General features: G+C 40.5%; 1 protein-coding gene across 2 annotated transcripts in view; it reads right to left on the bottom strand.

Moving 5' to 3' along the window:
• The window catches only part of PIBF1 (progesterone immunomodulatory binding factor 1), a 301,512-nt gene that overhangs the window by 167,489 nt on the left and 118,306 nt on the right, over positions 1-15,717 (bottom strand). The gene's annotated exons all lie outside the window — the stretch shown is intronic.

The raw sequence follows: 15,717 nt of genomic DNA, 5'->3' as shown, positions 1-15,717 counted from the left end.
AGAGCTGATCAGAGACCAGAGTGGCTCCAAACATCTCTATGGCCTAAGAAACCGGAAGCTACGAGCATTTTATGACTTAGATTTCGCCGGATGTAAACAGCGCCATTGGGAAAGCATTTTATCACACCGATCTTGGTGTGGTCAGATGCTTTGAGGGCAGAGGAGAAATCTAGGGTCTAATAGACCCCAATTTTTTCAAAAAAGAGTACCTGTCACTACCTATTGCTATGATAGGGGATATTTACATTCCCTGAGATAACAATAAAAATGATTTAAAAAAAAAAAAAATGAAAGGAACAGTTTAAAAATAAGATAAAAATAATAATAATAATAATAAAGAAAAAAAAAAAAAAGCACCCCTGTCCCCCCTGCTCTCGCGCTAAGGCGAACGCAAGCGTCGGTCTGCCGTCAAATGTAAACAGCAAATGCACCATGCAAGTGAGGTATCACCGCGAACCGTCAGATCGAGGGCAGTAATTTTAGCAGTAGACCTCCTCTGTAAATCTAAAGTGGTAACCTGTAAAGGCTTTTAAAGGCTTTTAAAAATGTATTTAGTTTGTCGCCACTGCACGTTTGTGCGCAATTTTAAAGCATGTCATGTTTGGTATCCATGTACTCGGCCTAAGATCATCTTTTTTATTTCATCAAACATTTGGGCAATATAGTGTGTTTTAGTGCATTAAAATTTAAAAAAGTGTGTTTTTTCCCCAAAAAATGCGTTTTAAAAATCGATGCGCAAATACTGTGTTAAAAAAAAAAAATGAAACACCCACCATTTTAATCTGTAGGGCATTTGCTTTAAAAAAAATATATAGTGTGTGGGGGTTCAAAGTAATTTTCTTGCAAAAAAAAATTATTTTTTTATGTAATCAAAAAGTGTCAGAAAAGGCTTTGTCATCAAGTGGTTAGAAGAGTGGGTGATGTGTGACATAAGCTTCTAAATGTTGTGCATAAAATGCCAGGACAGTTCAAAACCCCCCCAAATGACCCCATTTTGAAAAGTAGACACCCCAAGCTATTTGCTGAGAGGCATGTCGAGTCCATGGAATATTTTATATTGTGACACAAGTTGCGGGAAACAGACAATTTTTTATTTTTTTTTGCGCAAAGTTGTCACTAAATGATATATTGCTCAAACATGCCATGGGAATATGTGAAATTACACCCCAAAATACATTCTGTTGCTTCTCCTGAGTACGGGGATACCACATGTGTGAGACTTTTTGGGAGCCTAGCCGCGTACGGGACCCCGAAAACCAAGCACCGCCTTCAGGCTTTCTAAGGCCGTAAATTTTTTATTTCACTCTTCACTGCCTATCACAGTTTCGGAGGCCATGGAATGCCCAGGTGGCAAAAAACCCCCCCAAATGACCCCATTTTGGAAAGTAGACACCCCAAGCTATTTGCTGAGAGGTATAGTGAGTATTTTGCAGACCTCACTTTTTGTCACAAAGTTTTGAAAATTGAAAAAAGAAAAAAAAAATTTTTTTTCTCGTCTTTCTTTATTTTCAAAAACAAATGAGAGCTGCAAAATACTCACCATGCCTCTCAGCAAATAGCTTGGGGTGTCTACTTTCCAAAATGGGGTCATTTGGGGGGGTTTGTGCCACCTGGGCAATCCATGGCCTCCGAAACTGTGATAGGCAGTGAAGAGTGAAATCAAAAATTTACACCCTTAGAAATCCTGAAGGCGGTGATTGGTTTTCGGGGCCCCGTACGCGGCGAGGCTCCCAAAAAGTCCCACACATGTGGTATCCCCGTACTCAGGAGAAGTAGCTAAATGTATTTTGGGGTGCAATTCCACATATGCCCATGGCCTGTGTGAGCAATATATCATTTAGTGACAACTTTGTGCAAAAAAAAAAAAAAAAAAATTTGTCACTTTCCCGCAACTTGTGTCAAAATATAAAACATTCCATGGACTCAACATGCCTCAAAGCAAATAGCTTGGGGTGTCTACTTTCCAAAATGGGGTAATTTGGGGGGGTTTTGTGCCATCTGGGCATTTTATGGCCTTCAAAACTGTGATAGGTAGTGAGGAGTAAAATCAAAAATGTACGCCCTTAGAAATCCTGAAGGCAGTGATTGGTTTTCGGGGCCCCGTACGCAGCTAGGCTCCCAAAAAGTCCCACACATGTGGTATCCCCATACTCAGGAGAAGCAGCTAAATGTATTTTGGGGTGCAATTCCACATATGCCCATGGCCTGTGTGAGCAATATATCATTTAGTGACAACTTTTTGTAATTTTTTTTTTTTTTTTTGTCATTATTCAATCACTTGGGACAAAAAAAATGAATATTCAATGGGCTCAACATGCCTCTCAGCAATTTCCTTGGGGTGTCTACTTTCCAAAATGGGGTCATTTGTGGGGGTTTTGTACTGCCCTGCCATTTTAGCACCTCAAGAAACGACATAGGCAGTCATAAATTAAAGGCTGTGTAAATTCCAGAAAATGTACCCTAGTTTGTAGGCGCTATAACTTTTGCGCAAACCAATAAATATACACTTATTGACATTTTTTTTACCAAAGACATGTGGCCGAATACATTTTGGCCTAAATGTATGACTAAAATTGAGTTTATTAGATTTTTTTTAGAACAAAAAGTAGAAAATATCATTTTTTTTCAAAATTTTCGGTCTTTTTCCGTGTATAGCACAAAAAATAAAAACGGCAGAGGTGATCAAATACCATCAAAAGAAAGCTCTATTTGTGGGAAGAAAAGGACGCAAATTTCGTTTGGGTACAGCATTGCATGACCGCGCAATTAGCAGTTAAAGCGACGCAGTGCCAAATTGTAAAAAGTGCTCTGGTCAGGAAGGGGGTAAATCCTTCCGGGGCTGAAGTGGTTAAAGTGGTGTTCCGGCCAAAATTATACTTTTTAAATAAAAATACCCCTATAATACACAAGCTTAATGTATTCTAGTAAAGTTAGTCTGTAAACTAAGGTCTGTTTTGTTAGTTTATAGCAGTAGTTTGTTATTTTATAAACTTACAACAGGCCGTGGCCATCTTAAGTGTGGGCATCTGAAGCCAGACTGTATTTCTTCCTGGATCTCATCCTTGCAGATCTCGCACATGCTCAGTGCAGCACAAGCAGTGTAATAGGTTAAGGTCAGGTTTCCATAGCAACGACAGTTTCAGAGGAAGTTGCTGCCCCTTCCCAGAAGGCATTGCAAACAGGAAAGGATGCGATGGGCCGCGGCCAGGGAGGAGGAAGTGAAAAATAAATACAGCAGGTATACAGTAGGTACTGAGAAAAAAAAATTAAAAATATCCAATTTGTTTACAGTGCACAGTTTAGTGAGGGATGCTGAAGAGTTGTAAAAGTGGGTGGAACTCCACTTTAAGTGGTTAATAAAGCCCACACTCGTCTTGTGTTAAATGCTAATAAATGACCAAACAATAGCAGACACCTACAAATATGCTTTTTTTAATTTATTTATTTTTTTTTAACAAGCAACTGGCTAAACTACATGGAAGAGTTAGCTTATAAACACCATATGCATATTTACTGAAAATGGAGTGGTCTATAAAAACTGAAACAAATAAAAGTGAAAGTATTGACCATGACTAACATTCTATGCATTTACTGGGGGGGGGGGTTAAAAAATGAAAGCCAAATTCTAACTGGCTGCTACAGACCATAACTGCAGTTTTTCTAAAACGGTCCCCATTGGTAAGCATCACAACCGTCGACTTATAGCTACACGAACACCACACAGGCAAGCGGTTTAACTTCTGTGTATCTCCAATATATTCAGGCTAAGTGGGACTTCTTTAATTAGCCCAGCAAAATTTAATTTGGCACATTTCTGCAACATGATAACGTTCTTTCCTGTATTTCTATTGATAACGCATACCAACCCAATATATCTAATACACTTGTTAAGAAAAACATGGGAATAATCTGTCATGTGTCACATACGCTATATATAAATAAGGAATTTCAAGCTGTTTGCTCCTTCCAGTGTGTTCCTAATGTCAGAGCAGTTCCCTTTGTGAAGAGGCTGTAGTTTCTGCTCCGCTATCACTTACATGATGCGTGGGCTTAGGAATTACAACCACTGCATTTTTTTTTTAAAGCCATCTTTTTATATACAATAATTGTACCAGCGTCTATTTAAAAAACGTATATTTGCAAGCCCTGATCATAATTTAAAGAACCACTTTTATTTACAACTAACTTTATCACCAGACGCTAATAAGAAAACTATTGTATTGCCGTGAAATTGCTGCTTGAATGAGCGGACAATTCTCCCTATTTCAGCTGTAAAATAGCATCTGTCGTTCTTGGCTTAACACAGCGCACTTGAATGAATGTGAGCAATCCTTCTTTGCTTGGTTAAAGTACGCTGGGCATGCTCAACAACTGTACTAAGGATCTACAAGCATCTGAAACATGTCTTTAGTACGACACAGCACATCTTTTCCATAGCATGATCAAATAAGGCATAGGAATGAAAACATTAGGGATTCTCTAATGGAAACCATGAGCAAGAATCAACAAACACATAAAGATTACTATCGTAACAGACCAAATGTTGTTGCTAGCCTACAATTGTGCTAAGATTGACAACTTTGCTTCCATGGACAAAGCCTTATTCGGCCACTTTCTGTTTTACAAAGCAATAAAAAAAAATGCCATACCTGATTATTTTAGGCTTTTTTTCCCCTTACTGATAGTTATTACTTTTATGTACTTATAAAAGTGTATACCGTATTTTTCCATGTATAAGACGCTACTTTTTCCTAAAATCGTTAGACTGAAAATCAAGGGGCGTCTTTATACACGGTCAGTCAGCCTGGGAGAGAGCCGCGTGTGTGCGTAGCTACCCATAGCTTGTCAAACAGGCTTCCTCCACTCACGAGCCGTATGTAACTGGTGTCAGCTGGAGGTGGAGATGGAGAGTGCACAGATGCAACAGGGACCGGAGCGTTCCAAGATGTCAGAAAAAAAAAAAAAACGGTAAGCGATTGTCTTACTCTGCAAAATTCAAACTGAATGTAGTCAGCTATACAAAAGAGCATGGAAACAGAGCTGCAGAGGGATAGTTTGGACCTCCTCCCACTGAGTGCATTATCGGACAGCGGAGAAAACGGGAACAACTCCTTAAGATGCCAATAAAGAAGAAGGCCTTAAAAGGAAAACCAGCAAAATGGCCAAAAACTTGGAGCAGAGGCTAAAAACTTGGATTATGGAGCAGCGCCAGAGTAGCTTATGTGTGTCAACCAAGCATGTTTGCAAGCAAAATGAACACTGTTGATTTTACAGAAAAGGCAAAATGGTGCTTCAATTTCATGAGGAGAGAAGGGTATGTAAACGTTACCTGTGGTAATTACTAAATATAAATGTGTTCCGTTTCATGTTTAAAATATTGATTTCTTAATTTTGAGTTGGAAAAGTGGGGGGGGGCGTCTTATAGATGGAAAAATACGGTAATTCATTTGTCTTATGTACATGCAAGGTAGGTCCATTTACAGTGGGCAGTACATACATTTCTAATACATTTAATCAATATACAGGTGAGTTATCCGTGCTAGGACATGCATGCAATATTGAGATAGCAGCCAACATCATTTTGTTAAATTAAAATTAAAACAATTAAATTGGAAATGTGCAGCACTTGAAAACAAATACATAAATTCATAAAAGTCCATATAACAAATGGCAGAGAACGGAAACCCTGCACCAGCTTCAGAGTGATGAAAAGATCCACATGGCACCACTGTGATATAGGTAAATCTCTATACCAGAGGAAATGGTCCCTGAGATTATAGAGTGGTCAATCACACCTTGTAATGATCAAAGAACACCTGCCTTCTAGCGATCTATAATCCTCACATCTACAAGACCAAAGCAGGGTCCAAAGCCCTATATTGGATGTGGTGATGCTGAGGGATAGTCCACCAAAGGAGCATGGAAAATGCCATCTGCCAAGGGAGCAGAAGATCAGTTTTTTAACAACAAACCCAGAGGGAGACTTATTAAGTTGCTGACCAATACAAGATGGTTTATGACTGTCCACTATTAACACCACCTTTGATGCTTTATCTGGAGTTGTCTATGCGATGTGGGGAGCAGGTCCCTTGGCAGAAGTTCATTCTTTGATCAATACAAGATGCGACTGACCACTCTACAATCTAAGGGTCCATTTCCTCTGGTAAGGAGATTTACCTATATCACAGTGGCGCCATGTGGATCTTTTCATCACACTGAAGTTGGTGCGGGGTTTCAATTATCTGACATCTATGTTTGGACTTTTATGAATTTATATATTTCCAGTTTTAATACATTTCATGGTTCTAAAGCCAAGACATTTTTTTACCTTAATGCATTCACTGCATTAAGGTAAAAAAATGTCTCTTTAGTAGTATTGCACCCTCACCTCCCTATACAGTGGGGACGGAAAGTATTCAGACCCCCTTAAATTTTTCACTCTGTTATATTGCAGCCATTTGCTAAAATCATTTAAGCTCATTTTTTTTCCTCATTAATGTACGCAGAGCACCCCATATTGACAGAAAAACACAGAATTGTTGACATTTTTGCAGATTTATTAAAAAAGAAAAACTGAAATATCACATGGTCCTAAGTACCACTCATATATTTAACTCAGGTTCTGTCCATTTCTTCTGATCATCCTTGAGATGGTTCTACACCTTCATTTGAGTCCGGCTGTGTTTGATTATACTGATTGGACTTGATTAGGAAAGCCACACAACTGTCTATATAAGACCTTACAGCTCACAGTGCATGTCAAAGCAAATGAGAATCATGAGGTCAAAGGAACTGTCTGAAGAGCTCAGAGACAGAATTGTGGCAAGGCACAGATCTGGCAAAGGTTACAACAAAAATTTCTGCTGCACTTAAGGTTCCTAAGAGCACAGTGGCCTCCATAATCCTTAAATGGAAGATGTTTGGGACGACCAGAACCCTTCCAAGAGCTGGCCGTCCGGCCAAACTGAGCTATCGGGGGAGAAGAGCCTTGGTGAGAGAGGTAAAGAAGAACCCAAAGATCACTGTGGCTGAGCTCCAGAGATGCAGTCGGGAGATGGGAGAAAGTTGTAGAAAGTCAACCATCACTGCAGCCCTCCACCAGTCGGGGATTTATGGCAGAGTGGCCTGGCGGATGCCTCTCCTCAGTGCAAGGACACATAAAAACACGCATGGAGTTTGCTAAAAAACACCTGAAGGACTCCAAAATGGTGAGAAATAAGATTCTCTGGTCTGATGAGACCAAGATAGAACTTTTTGGCCTTAATTCTAAGTGGTATGTGTGGAGAAAACCAGGCACTGCTCATCACCTGTCCAATACAGTCCCAACAGTGAAGCATGGTGGTGGCAGCATCATGCTGTGGGGGTGTTTTTCAGCTGCAGGGACAGGAGGACTGGTTGCAATCGAGGGAAAGATAAATGCGGCCAAGTACAGGGATATCCTGGGCGAAAACCTTCTCCAGAGTGCTCAGGACCTCAGACTGGGCCGAAGGTTTACCTTCCAAGACAATGACCCTAAGCACACAGTTAAAATAACGAAGGAGTGGCTTCACAATAACTCCGTGACTGTTCTTGAATGGCCCAGCCAGAGCCCTGACTTAGACCCAATTGAGCATCTCTGGAGAGACCTAAAAATGGCTGTCCACCAACGTTTAGCATCCAACCTGACAGAACTGGAGAGGATCTGCAAGGAGAAATGGCAGAGGATCCCCAAATCCGGGTGTGAAAAACTTGTTGCATCTTTCCCAAAAAGACTCATGGCTGTATTAGATCAAAAGGGTGCTTCTACTAAATACTGACCAAAGGGTCTGAATACTTAGGGCCATGTGATATTTCAGTTTTTCTTTTTTAATAAATTTGCAAAAATGTCAACAATTTTGTGTTTTTCTGTCAATATGGGGTGCTGTGTGTATATTAATGAGGACAAAAATGAACTTAAATGATTTTAGCAAATGGCTGCAATATAACAAAGAGTGAAAAATGTAAGGGGGTCTGAATACTTTCCGTCCCCACTGTATATTTATCCGAATCCTGTCATGATCCAGGGCTGTGCCTGTTGGCAGCCATAGACTCCTGCTGCTATCAAATCATGCGAGGAGGGGGGTGGGGCAAGCCGCACTGTGTGTGTCTGTGGACGCACACAGTCCAGCTCGAGAGTGAGCCCGCAGGTGTGCCCCCATAGCAATAATCTTGCTATGGGGGCACATGCAGAAAAGGAGGAGCAGAGAGTGCTGGAGAGAGACCCTAGAAGAGGAGGTTCATGGCCGCTCTGTGCAATACCATTGCAACAGAGCAGGTAAGTATAACATGTTTTTTATTTTATATAAAAAAAAAATGAAAAAATTATCCTTTACAATCTCTTTAAATACAAAGTTGACTATTGCCTGTGATATGGTAGTTTTCAGTGTCCCTGGGGGCAATGATGAGAATTTGTGTTCTGTTCATTGGTCATTGTTATGACACCCAAAGATTTTTCTAATCTGGACATTCTTTTCTACAACAGGAACATGATGCTTCTCTTTTCTAGCAGAAAATAGAAAATGGAAGTGAAGTATCCTAGCTTTCTTCATTGAACAAAAAACATGTAGCATTGTGTAAGCAGGTTTGAGTTAAGGCAGTTTTGAGGTGAAGCTCACACCGCAGCAGACTGTGAAAAGTGATCTGTAGTGGATCACTTTCCAGAGGGCAGGTAAGCAGGGGCTATTCAGGAGGTGATCCTGCCACCTCTGGAATGCCTGCTTTTTTTTTTTTTTACTTTGCCAAAATGGCAAGTTTGAAAGAAACTAACATATTGCCAACACAAGCCAAGCATTTGGCTCATGATTACACTGCTGCCCCTTTGACTTGAATGGGTGAATTTAATAGCCAGTGCCACCTGTCAACTTGACAAATTGAGTTAGATATGTGGTTGACTGGCAGTTTGCGTCAAAGAGGCTTTATTTAATAACACAGAACATTGCTTGAAGTAAAGAACATATAGTGATCAGTCAGAATATATCGGTCACTGATCTTAAAACATGAAACTGACAGCCGATTGGTTGCTATGGGTTACTGCATAAAAAAAAAAAACACAAGGTTAAAATGTTGAATACTAATTTATAAAATAAAATATACTGAAAGTCTAATATAAACACACCATTCGCACTGACACTTCTGCGTTTAGCATTTCTAAACACAGGCAAATTAATCCCGGAAGTGTAAACAACTCTTATGCTTCCCAGATCACCTTTTCCTGCATTTAGATGTCCCTAGTAGGCATGTTTACATGCATTTCGAAATTCTAACTGGATCCTGGATGCACAGAATTCGATTTTTTATAAGTGCAGATAAAATGACAGCACCAAAACACAGGTAAATGCACAGTGTAAATGGCACCATTGAAAAATCATTACATGTATTTAGAAATGTTTTCAAAACACATATGAATGCAGGTTTGATAATGCCAGTGTGAACGAAACCTAACCCACATATTCCTGTACATGTCCTCAGTGGCAATGCCACAAGTGCAACACATCTGTACTCGGCCTTCCACTGAAATCAAATTCATAAAGAATCTGTACACAAAATGATCAAGTCTCATGTCCCAATATTTCACATGCTTTGAAAAATCTGAAAGCACAGGTTCATCTTCATAACTTTTGATGTCATAAGATGTAAAGAACTGACTGTTCATGAGATTAAAAAGTCATGGAATGTTGTCCACCCAGATATGTCAATGAAAAAGCCTTTGGCATAGTCGGCAATAAACAAAGCACTATTTTGTCAAGATCATTTATAGTCTGTAGGAAAAAAAAAAAAAAAGAAGAGGACATATACGGGCGATATTTTGAGCGCTTACGTAGGGCAAATGTTCAGGAGTCATGCAAACTTGGCAAAATATCATTGGAAATCAAGTTTCATGGGCTGTAAAACATGTATGGTAACATTCACTTGCTAGAGGTAACATTCAATACATTCAGTACATATTAAGATTAGAACTATTTAAACAAGAAATGAATGTTACAGGAATTTTAAGGACAGAGGGGCAGGCAGAACAAATCATAATGGGTGTTCAAGGGGTAAATGTATGAAACCCCTAATATTTTTCACTGCTGCACAGAGATATTTACATTTACACACGGATAGTTCTTCATAATGTTCATTAAAGTGGTCCTAAAGCCTATACAATTTTTACATTAATGCATTGCTTAGCTAAAGAATACCCCCCTCACCCCTTCAGTACTTACTCGAGTCCTCACTCGATCCACCACGGTGCCCATCTGTAGCAACTCTCTCCTCTCACTTCCCAGTCTCCCAGGCTTTGCTGAGGCTGTGGGAGCCACTGGCTCCCGCTGCGGTCAGTCAAATCCTGTATTGAGGGTGCGGAGCGGGCTGAGCCGTGCTGTCTGTCTATGGATTGCTTATACAGTGATCATCACTGTAATAAGCAATCATAGTGTAAAAATAAATAAATAAAAAATCCCTGATCACCCCCCAGAGCAGTACCATAGTTGTCACTATGGTAACACTGCACTGTTCTGGTGACAGTATATAAGCAAACATTTAAAAAAAAAAAAGTTACATTAAAAAAAAAAAAATTATTTACTTTTTTTTTTTATATACAGTATTTCACAAAAGTGAGTACATCCTCACATTTTTGTAAATATTTTATTATATCTAAATACTAATACTAAAGAAAGTAAAAAAAAAAGTACATTTATTATTTTTTGTTGCAGGAGTCTGTAAAGCATTGCACCAGTGATCAGCAGATCACTGATGCCATTCAGGTCTCCTGCACACTGTCAGTGCATCTGCTTGCCTGTACATCCCGTACGAGTAAGCCAATACTCCTTGACTGGTAGACTCAATGAACTACAACAGCACTCCACTGAGAACTACAAGCTGACAGCCGCTAAGGATGTCAGGGCTTGGAGTTCATTCATACACACGGGGACTGTCTCCCCGTACTGCTGCCACAGGGAGGAGGGGCAGCGGGCAGAGGTTGAAGCACTGGTAACACATTACATGTTCTATCCTAAAATCAGGTGGAACATGTAACATGCTCCCAAAGGTGAACTCATCCTTTAAAAAAACTCACCATGCCACTTACTAAATACCATGGGGTGTCTACTTTCCAAAAAGGGGTTATTTTGGCAGTATTTGTATGGTCCTTGGCCTTTTAGGTGCTCAAGAACTAAGATAAGCCATCTATATACACTTTGCTACAATGTAAAGTAGTGAGTGTACAGCTTGTATAACAGTGTCAATTTGCTGTCCCCTTAAAATAAATCAACACACAGCCATTAATGTCTAAACTGCTTTAAATGTAAATTTACACTGTTATACAAGCTTTACACTCACTACTCTACATTGTAGCAAAGTGTCATTGAAAAGATATAATAAAATATTTACAAAAATGTGAGGGGTGTACTCACTTTTGTGAGATACTGTATTATATACATATACATACACACACACATACACAACATAGTTTGTAGACTTGTATAACAGTCTCTCGAAAACTTTTCAACACAGAGGAACCCTTAAAGTGGATGTAAACCCTCACATATACCCAGTGAAGTGAACAGCCTCAGATGATACACAGAGGAAACAAATCTCCCTACATAAATTTTACATATATATCTGCCGTCTTCCCCTTTCTACACTCTTTAGAAAGTGGACATGGTGTTAGACATTTTTCTTCCTGTTTCAGCAGTGGGAGGGGAGTCTGGGCATACACTGTGTGTGAGCTGATTGGAGGAAAGGCACCCCCCCCCCACTCCACATAGGCAGAGGAATAAAGAAACTTGCAGAGCTGTGCTGTGAATAGACACACTCTCTGCTTATCTGTCTCTAAACACCCTCCCCGACACAAATTTCCAGCTGCTTTTATCTCCTTTGTCTGAGAACTTGTCAAAAGTTATCATGCTGATAACAGAAGAAAGGAGCAGCAGAAAGACACAGGACATAGGGCTTTGGAGAGAGATAAGTAAATACTACAGATATATGTGCCCAGGTCAGATTTCACGAATGGGGTTTACATCCACTTTAAGACCCCTTTGACACTGGGTAGCGGTGCCGGTGCTAGCAGTAAAGCATCACTAGTTTTACGGCCGCTAGCGGGGCGTAATCCCCACTAGCGGCCAAAGAAAGAGTTAATAGCGCCTGTGTCGCTGTGCTGCTGAAGTGCTTTGCAGGCGCTTTGGCAGAGCTGCCCATTCATTTCAATGGGCAGGGGCCCCAAAGATGCTGCTTGCAGGCCATTTTTTACCTGTCCTGCAAGTGCACCGCCCCAGTGTGAAAGCACTCAGGCTTACACATTGGGGTGGCTTGAGAGGTGCTTTTCAGGCGGTATTTTTAGCGCTAAAACGCCTGGAAAGTGCACCAGTGTGAAAGGGGTCTAAAATAACTTTCTGATCTCAGGGAACCCCTGCTAAAAATGACTAGATCTACAACGTATGTTATATTCAGCTAGAAGCACGCTTCTTACACTTGTGGACATTGGGAAGAATTACCCCCTTACATATCATTGGTGTCAGTGGGAACTTATACAACAGGCAGAAATTGCTCATTGCTCAAGGAACCCCTAGCAACCTCTGAAGGAACCCTAGAGTTTTATGGAACCCTGGTTGAGTGATATTGCTCTATCATTTTCACTAAAATATATACACTGATTTGGGTTATTTTTACCACAGGCCTAAATTAATGAGAGCGGTGTCTATATAATACAGAAAGTGTGTTAGGCCTCATGCACACTGGTTCATTGTAAACACCGTTTCTCCTGACAGGAAAAAATTAGTTTTAAAAACTCACCTAAGCTTCTTATTTTTAAACCAGTTAAGCAGTGTTTGGTAGCATTTGGTTGTTTATTTAATCGGTCGGAATTTTAATTTATTCCAAACTCTACTGCAAGCCTATGTGTGCATGGTCACATAGGCTAACATGCAGGGGAGTTTAGAGGCAGGAAAAAAAAACCTAGGAACAGCTGCAAAAATGTCCAGTGTGCACTAGGCCTTACTGACCAGATTCCCAGGGGAAGATAGAGTGAAAAAAGCCTAAAAAAATAAAAACCAATAGAATCACTCCATCGAATGACTAATAAGCTGCAATATATTACATTTTTGGTTTTGGGTTTAATACAGCTTTAAAGGTCTATTCACATCAGCGGCTGGTGTGTGTGGTGCAACGTAGCGGGATGATTCAGTACCAATGCACTGTTCAACAAAGCAAAGTATTACACCGCTCAAGGTAGTCACCATTAAGTTCCACCTCCACTGCACAAGCAAAGGGTGCTGGCCCTCCACGTAGCAAAAAGTCTGATGTGAAGAAGAAATGTCTGGATGATCGCACTCCAATAAAATCACCTTTATTTGAATCCAAAAAAAAGCATATAAAATGAGAGTCCATCCAGCAAGTGAATGAAAAAGTTACAGCAAGCAACAAATTGCACTGTTCGCTTTTTTTTTTTTTCCCCACTCAGTGACATTTCATTGGGTTTTATTAGCCGCCATATAGTGCAAGTCTGTGGATTGCCTTCACTGTGCTGGAAAAAAGTATGGCCCGCCATTTAGAACACAAGGCATTGTGCCTTTTCTTGCGGTGGGACTGCGCTGAAATAGCACCCAATGCAGTCCTACCACACTTGGTATGAATTTACCCTAAAGTAGATCTATGGTTCCAGCATACGTTGTGGTGTAAATGGACCACATACAAAACAATGGTTTTCTATGTGCCTTAGCAGTGATCCAGAACAGAAAAAACACGGGTCACCAGGCATGGTGTGAACTTAGCCCAAAACCTTTTTCATCTTTATCTTCTACCAACATCTAAAAACATGTAATAAGAAAACTAGAAAATTGTAATCAGTTGTTTTCTATGTGCGCTAACGGTGATCCAGTGTGGAAAACACAGGTCTCTGCACATAAGGGTTGATTTACTAAAACTGGAGTGCGCAAAATCTGGTGCAGCTGTGCATAGTAGCCAATCAGCTTCTAACTTCCGCTTGTTCAATTATGTTTTGATGAAAAAAAAAAAAAAAAAAAAGAAAAAAGGAAGTTGATTGATTTATATGCAGAGCTGCACTAGATGTTGCACTCTCTGGTTTTAGTAAATAAACACCATAGTGTGAATTTAGCCTAAACCTTTTTTCATTTTTATCTTCTAGTAACATCTACAAACATGTACTAACAAAACTAGAAAAGTATAATCAGATCGGGAATGAAAGCCCTATCATCCTGGATGTGCTGTCTTTTTACGTAGGCAGATCATTATAAGGGAATGCAAGCTATTCCCGGTTTGTTAAAGTGGTTGTAAACCCCCCCCCCAAAAAAAACACCCTACAAGACAAAGGCATAATGAGCTAGTATGCATCGCATTAGAACTCATTATGAAATACTTACCTTAGATCGAAGTTGTTGCAGCGGTCCCCATACACCGATGAGACTGGCGACATGTCTCCAGGTGTTATTTCCGGGTTTGTGGGTTCCGGCGCTGTGATTGGCCGGAGCCACCATGACATCACTCCCTCGCATGCGTGCCGGTTACGGCACAGCTGCTGAAGAAACGGCACGGGTGAGCCGTTTCTTCAGTGCGCATGCACCGATGACGTCGGCACAAGCATATATGGTAAATATCTCCTAAACTGTGCAGGTTTAGGAGATATTTCCAGTACCTACAGGTAAAGCCTAATTATAGGCTTACCTGTAGATACAAGTGGTGCAACAGGGCTTACAACCACTTTAAAGGTTTTCTTTTCCTGTGTGTGATGGGTCTAGCACACACCACCTACACCATACCAAGAATACCACTAGGATTCCAAAAGATCTTCAAACTAAAAAGATGGAATGTAGAAAATGCACCTGATGGACATAAGCTATTAATAATCTTAGAAATGCGGCTCTAGTTTCCTGGCGGTTACTTACCACAAACAGCCACACAGATTAGGAAATGTAAAGCTTACAATCTGCATACTTGTTCCTAATCAAGATGCAGAGAACCAGTATTTTCAGAAGATGGATCTGCAGTGGCACCTACCCTAAGTTATACCTGTTTATCAGGTAATCATCAAAACACAGTGCTGACGTACATGCATCTAGCATTAGGAAAGCATAAGCATATGGCCTTGCTTACATTTGTGTTTGGGGGCGGTTAAAAAAAAACTGGTGGCTGAGCCATGTTTTTATTGTCCCCATCTACAGTACTTCCCCTAAAGCTGCAAAGGCAGTGGATGAAGGTAAATGGAAGCGGTGGCCGCAATGCTTTGTAACACCTGCCGAACGCTACCAATTCAACTAAATGGAGCTACGTCGCAACAGCACACTATTCACATGGTTGTGCTGTGGTGGGGCAGGTTCTTAGGAGTTGAAAGTCAAAGCGGATCGCTCTACACAGGTCAACGCTAGTGTCAACGAGCCCAAAGGGTGTGCTTTAATAGTGTACAAATAGGACACACTTTAAAGGAAACCACCTTGGATTTAACCAGTGGCCCTGAATTCTACCTGAAAATGCAGAGCAATTCCATGTCTTCAGTCTCTTAGCTGCATGAGATTTTAAGATACTATATGCCTGCTACGGCTAGCCTCAAAAGAATTAGCGTGAGATTTGGTGATGTCACCACTGTGCTGCACATTTTTCTCCTTTGTGTGTGTTCAGTGCTCCATCTTCTTTCCTGCAGCAGCGCTGGCTGACACAGGGGAGCAGGATCACGTGAGTGGACCGGAGCGGCCTTAAAATGTAAGTATA

The sequence above is a fragment of the Aquarana catesbeiana genome, linkage group LG02 (genome assembly GCF_042186555.1).
Source record: "Aquarana catesbeiana isolate 2022-GZ linkage group LG02, ASM4218655v1, whole genome shotgun sequence".
In the NCBI taxonomy this organism is placed as follows: domain Eukaryota; kingdom Metazoa; phylum Chordata; class Amphibia; order Anura; family Ranidae; genus Aquarana; species Aquarana catesbeiana.
This window is presented reverse-complemented; position numbering and strand designations above follow the sequence as displayed.